The sequence below is a fragment of the Pinus tabuliformis genome, chromosome 7 (genome assembly GCF_031772625.1).
Source record: "Pinus tabuliformis cultivar Carrire ecotype Pingquan chromosome 7, CPIR1, whole genome shotgun sequence".
NCBI lineage: Eukaryota > Viridiplantae > Streptophyta > Pinopsida > Pinales > Pinaceae > Pinus > Pinus tabuliformis.
The window spans coordinates 1,831,855,082-1,831,861,081 of record NC_142293.1 but is presented as its reverse complement, the minus strand read 5'-3'; positions in this window follow the sequence as shown (position 1 = coordinate 1,831,861,081).

Here is a 6,000-nt window from a genome sequence, read left to right as displayed (position 1 = left end):
CTACTATATTTTTTGGGCATATGAGTTCAACCAAAGACCCCTTGTGAGGATGTAAGCAACTCTAGGTTTGTTTATAGACAATGACAATCAAAAGAACCTTTTTTCTCATCCTCTAGTTGAAAAAAATTCAACGCCCTACTTTGGCACATCCAAATCCTTATGGTATTGCATGGTTCAAGTAAGTAAGACACTCTACCTTTGTGTGACTCAAATGTTATGTTACTTTTGTTGTCGAGACATCAATGAATTGTGTGGATTGTGACCCCTCACCAACTGAGTATTATGACCTACTCCTTGGTAATCTTACTAGTATTCTAAGAACACATTTTATTATGGTTTGTAAAAGCTCAATATGTTATATAAATAAAGATGACATCATATTGAAATCGACTTCTTTGTTTAGTTCAGATTTGTCTACTAAACTGGAACTTTAAGGAAGAAACATTTTTAATAAGGTTAATTTTTATAATTCTATGGTGCTTTGTGATTTGAAAAGTGAAAGTAGACAATGTCATCAATCTTCCTAAAGCTACAGAATCCCTCCTATATCCACATGCAGATGTTTTTAAAGAATCTAAGGGGCTTTCACGTGTTGACCACTCAAGTGTCAAACACCCCATGAGTAGAGTATATTTCAAAGTTTTCCATCATTTTCAGAATAGTCAGAATTTTCAGACTTCATCATTATCATGCAACTTCTAGTCGTCATGTTGTAATACAAAATTTGCATCCCTCCAAGGATGATGTAAAAAATTATCTTAGTATGATGAACATAAAGGCATGTAACACATCTAGGTAGCTTAATATTTTTTGCTAGAGAGTTTTCACTCTAGGGATTTTCTTTCCTTAGCTAGTTATGTGTATTTCTTAACACTAAATAATTGGTTAAGTTTTTCTCCCACACATCCCCCAAAGCTAGAGTGAGGCTTGATGTTAATGTATTAGGTGAGTCCTAGTGTATAGATTCAATGTAAAATGCCATACTTGATCATGTCTAAAGTTTTGTAAAATTTGGTTATGCCTAGAGGTCAATTTTTAATTGTCAAAATTTCCCTTTCAAATGGAATTTTAATGTAATATTTGATGTAAAGATGTAGAAAAGTAATCTCTATAGAAGTTGTAGGGGGCATGGGTACTTAAAATTATACCTCAACACCTCAAATTCCATCTAGACACAATTTGAGGGTGGAAAAATATGTTTAAACCCCTCTAGAGTCATACTTTTTATTTTCCAACAAAAAATGGAAAAATAATCAGCCAGAAATTGCCGAGAAAAAAAAATGAGAGAAAAAAAAATTCTCTCCATGTGAAAATAATTAAAAATGTATGAGGACTTTCTCGAGAAAGGAATCAAGTAAAAATTTGTGGAATCTCCACAAATCAAGCAAGGAAAAGTTCCATAAGAAATTTGTTGCTCCAGAAAAGGAATTAATTTCCAAGAAAAATCGATTTTTTAATTTGATGGTCCAAGTTGGTTAAGTTGAATGAGAAATTTTCGAGGAAAAAATTTAGAAAAAATATTTTTTGGACTAAGATAAAAGTTTTGGTTAATCCAACACCATCTTCAAGGGAAATCGAACTCCATTCTCAAGGTCGGTGTGGGCAATCAAGGGATGAGATTAATTGGCCATGGATCAAGCCTTCAATTAGTCGTTTTCTTCTAGGATCAAGTCAAATTTGTACAATTCGTTGGACCTGGTCATTTTCACTTGGAGAGGTATCTAGATCTCTCACTTTTTCTATAAATTGAGCTCAAATCTTCCCATTATAACACAATCATAAATTGAGCTCTTGGCTACTAAAGCTTTGCTACAATCTTGTATTAGAAATTAGTCTTTGGGGGTCATTTCATGGTGGTGTTCCTCTTATATCTTCTATGGTAAATTCTTTACGAATTTTGTTCTTAATTCTCTACTAGTTGTAAATTTAAATTATTGCTATTTCACTAGCCAGATTATGGATTTACTATTTGGACAGGTATCTTGCATTAGTCTTTGAGTTTAGAGAAGCATTTTTTAAATTAATTTATCATTTACTATTTGGACAGGTATCTTGCATTAGTCTTTGAGTTTAGAGAAGCATTTTTTAAATTAATTTATCTAGTGTGTATCTCTAGATATTTTGTTTCATTGTGTTATCTAATTCCTTGTTATCTAAGAATTTTATCTCAAGTGTGTAGAGATCATTCTATTATTCAGATCTTGGGCATTAGGGGACGTCTTTGGTTGGACTAACCAACTTCAATACATAGAAGTGAAGAGCCTACTTTGGTTGCTATCAAAGACTTATCTAACGAATTTTGCAATGGTTTCTTGGCCATTTCTTGTGAAAAAAATATTTGTCTCATCTATTTGTCTCAACCATTGTGTTATTACTGAACAAATCTAACTATTTAAAGCTTTTATTTTAATACCCAAGAGCAGAGTTGTACTCACACTCTTTGGGTAAATTAATTTGTGAATTTTTACTAACCCTTATTGTGTATAAAGCTCATTTTTTTTGTACATACTTAATTCTTACGTTCCATATCTAAGCTTCTCTCTAGTGATCTACGCAGATCTTTAAGGAGACTTATGGATCTAAATATTTCAAAGCTATTTTAAAGGGGTCATTTTGGAGGCTAACGGATAAATTGAATTACCTTTTTGAAATACCTCCAAACCTCTATTCGTTGATCACAACCCTCATAAAAATTTCTTGCAGATTTTCCTCTTAAATAATTGGATGACTAGGGTTTCTAGCTGAACAAATTATTTTTTGGGAGTCTTCTTCCTCTTCCTAGCATATCAATTTTTTTTGGGGAAATCGATTCAATTTGAGAGGTTTTTTTCCCTTCTTCTTTTTTCCCCCTGGAAAAATCGTAATTTTATTCAAAAAGAGAAAAATTACATGTTGTAGATGCTAATGAGCATATGCAGTAATAATAGGTTCTGATTTCTTAGAATCCATAAAAAACTAATCTATTATTTCCCACCTTTCTTCTTTTGCACTTTTCGCCAACCACCAGTGTTGGGAGTGGAATTTACAATAGACATTTGATTCTCATTAGTATTAGTTAAATATTCTTTGTCAGAATATGATCCCTCAGAACCATGGATTCATTTTTTTCCACTAACTTCTTTCCCTATTGTGTGCTTCTCGTTATTCTGCGTAGGGTTGTTGGGACGATGTGTTAATGCGGATTTATGCTCAATGTTATCCTTATGTAGATTGATCTATATAGTCTGCACGTTATTGTCTACAGTGTTCTCTGTTGTCTCAACTTCTTCTACTGTTGCAACTTGAGGTTCTGTGCATTACCAACCTTTTGGTTTTTGTGATTGTTTATTGTTTCTTCTGGTGTCTTTTTTAGTTTGTGGGCAGGCACTGTGAAGGTGATCTGTTTGTTGACAGCCACGCCAACGAAATGTCGTATTTTCATAATCTAATGGTTGTGCCTATTGTATATTGTTATGGATCAGAATAATTCTATCAGGTAAGATCTACTTCAACACAAATTTTGGCGAAGGTGAATATACCTCTTAAGACTCTATCCGCATCTATCTTGAGAAATTTGCCCAACAAATTCCCCAGTCTTTCTAATACTTTGTGATACCAAAAATGTAGTGGGAGGTTGTGTATCCTGACCCAAACAGGAATTTTAGAAACCACCATAGTGGTGGAATCAAAACCTGGGAACCAAGGGATCATGAAAATTCTAGTGTTGCCCCAGAACCATGGTCCCTCATTGAGGGCATATTCCTTATCCTTGATTGTTTCGAAATTGACAATAAAAAACCCCTTGGAACATAGATGAATATCACAATTCGTTGTCCATGTGGAGAAGATCCATTGGTGTAAATCATTTGATTTAGGCCAAAAACCCATGAATCTATATATGACAGCTTTAGTATAGAATTCTACATAAATCTCATTTATCTCAGGCAGATATACTCTCAAGGCTGGTATATGTGATTTTTTCTCCACGGTGTAGGGTCCAGGTAGTTCTAGTGGTGGTACTGGGGTTGTTCTCTCTTCTTGAATTAATATTTGAATCAATTTTTAAATAGCTACAAGCAATTTGAGATTTAAAAAATTTGAGGGGTTTACATCTTAAAGCTTATATCTCTTGGCCGCAAGTACAAAATCCATCACCTGAGGCTTGGAAGTTTCAGATTAATTTCTTTTGGAAGTTGTCTTCGTATCTTGAGCCTATGTGACAATTAATTTTGTGGAGCCGCAACAAATTCCATAATTTGAGCGAATACCCAATTTCAATTTGGAGGAATTATATATTTAACTCTATAATTTAATTTTGGAGTTTCTAGTCCCTTGCGTATTTTCCTTGAGCTCTGATGTCAAATATTTTGAGCCGATTTTACCTTGGGGAAAGTCGATTCTTTTTTTTAGAATTTTTTCTTATTTCAAAATTTGTAAAATCATTTTAAATTCCTCTCATTTACACTTTGAGGAAGGGGTATTTAAATTCTATTTTGTAAGCCCTCCTTGAGGTTTAAAACCCTTTCTTTTATCTAAAGGGTTCTCTTTGTAATTTTAATAAAATCATATTTTTCTTAGAGAGAGCTTGGGGTCTCACTCTCCCATGGTATCCCACCTCCTTATTTAAAAGGGAGGATTTCTTATGGTGGTGACTATGTTCTTAGATTAGTTTTCATCTTGATCTTTAGATCTAATATCTAACTTCTTCTCTTGCTCTCTTGCTCTCATTAGATTAGTTTCATTTTCATGTTCATTGCATTTTAGTCTAATCTCTTGAATTGTTTCACTTGGCTATTGTAGACCTAAACTTCATTGCTAATTATTTGATCTAATTTCTACTTGATTGAATTTAAATTTCAGTAATTCTTGTCTTTATCTCACTTGTGTTTTAGGTTAAATTAGTATATTTTTTAGTTCACTAATTATCAATTTCATCTTCCATCACTTAAATAACTACTTCTGCTCTTAAATTCATATTTTCTCTTAAACGTTCTTAAAGGCATATTATAAGGGAAGTGACATTATATTCTAATCAATAATTTAGTTTCACGTTAAGAGAATTTTCTATTAAGGCACTTGTTTTATTTCCATAACGATTTGTTTCATTGAGTAATATTTATTGCTTCATTGAATCATTGTTGTAAGCTAATCTCTTTGTGATTTTGTGCTTTAAGTGTTTATCATAATCCTATCATAAGAGGATTGGTATTTCTCTCTTTGAAGCAACTTGTTCTAATTGTATCTCATTGAAGCATTGCACTCCATTTTAATCTCATTTGCATATTAGATATAGGTTTGCATATTTAAAATTTACCTCCAAGCATAAGCTTCGCTGATAGAAATTTTAGGACCAACTTCCCTAACTTTCATTTGATTTGATAAATTTGAGTTTGGAGAAAAGGTTCAAACACGTGACCTCGTATTTATCTTTTGGATGAGCCCTTGTAGGAACAAAGGCATGTGGGTTCTCAAGGAGGCTAGGTGGACATCATTAATGATGGAATAAGCACCTCCTTGGCCTATCCTTCTTTTAGTTTACATCAATCCTTACTAAATTTTGAGAAATTGAGGGGAAAATTCGCCATAGATTAGGCATATAAATTAAAATCAACCAAGATCATTTGAATCTCACATAGTTTAATCTTGCATTCATTCATCTAACATTGCTTCATATTGCAATTTTTTATTTGTGAGCATCTCATTTTACTTATTTCATTATGTTACTTGCTCATTGTCCTTTGATATTGTTCTATATTTTTTAGCATCTTGCAAGTTCTATCATGTTGCTCATATTCCAATATTGTGCTATCATCTTGTACTAACCTAGTCTTGCAGCATTGCCTATCATGTAACTTGAGGTTTCAATTTCTTATTTTGCAAATATTGTATCTCTATTTGAGCATTGTTTATAAGGCACTGGTCTCTTACATTTTATCTTATTGAATGCCACATTGACTTATTTGAAACTATATTTTGATATCTGCATTGCTCATTAATCATCATACTTGCTAATTAATCCTT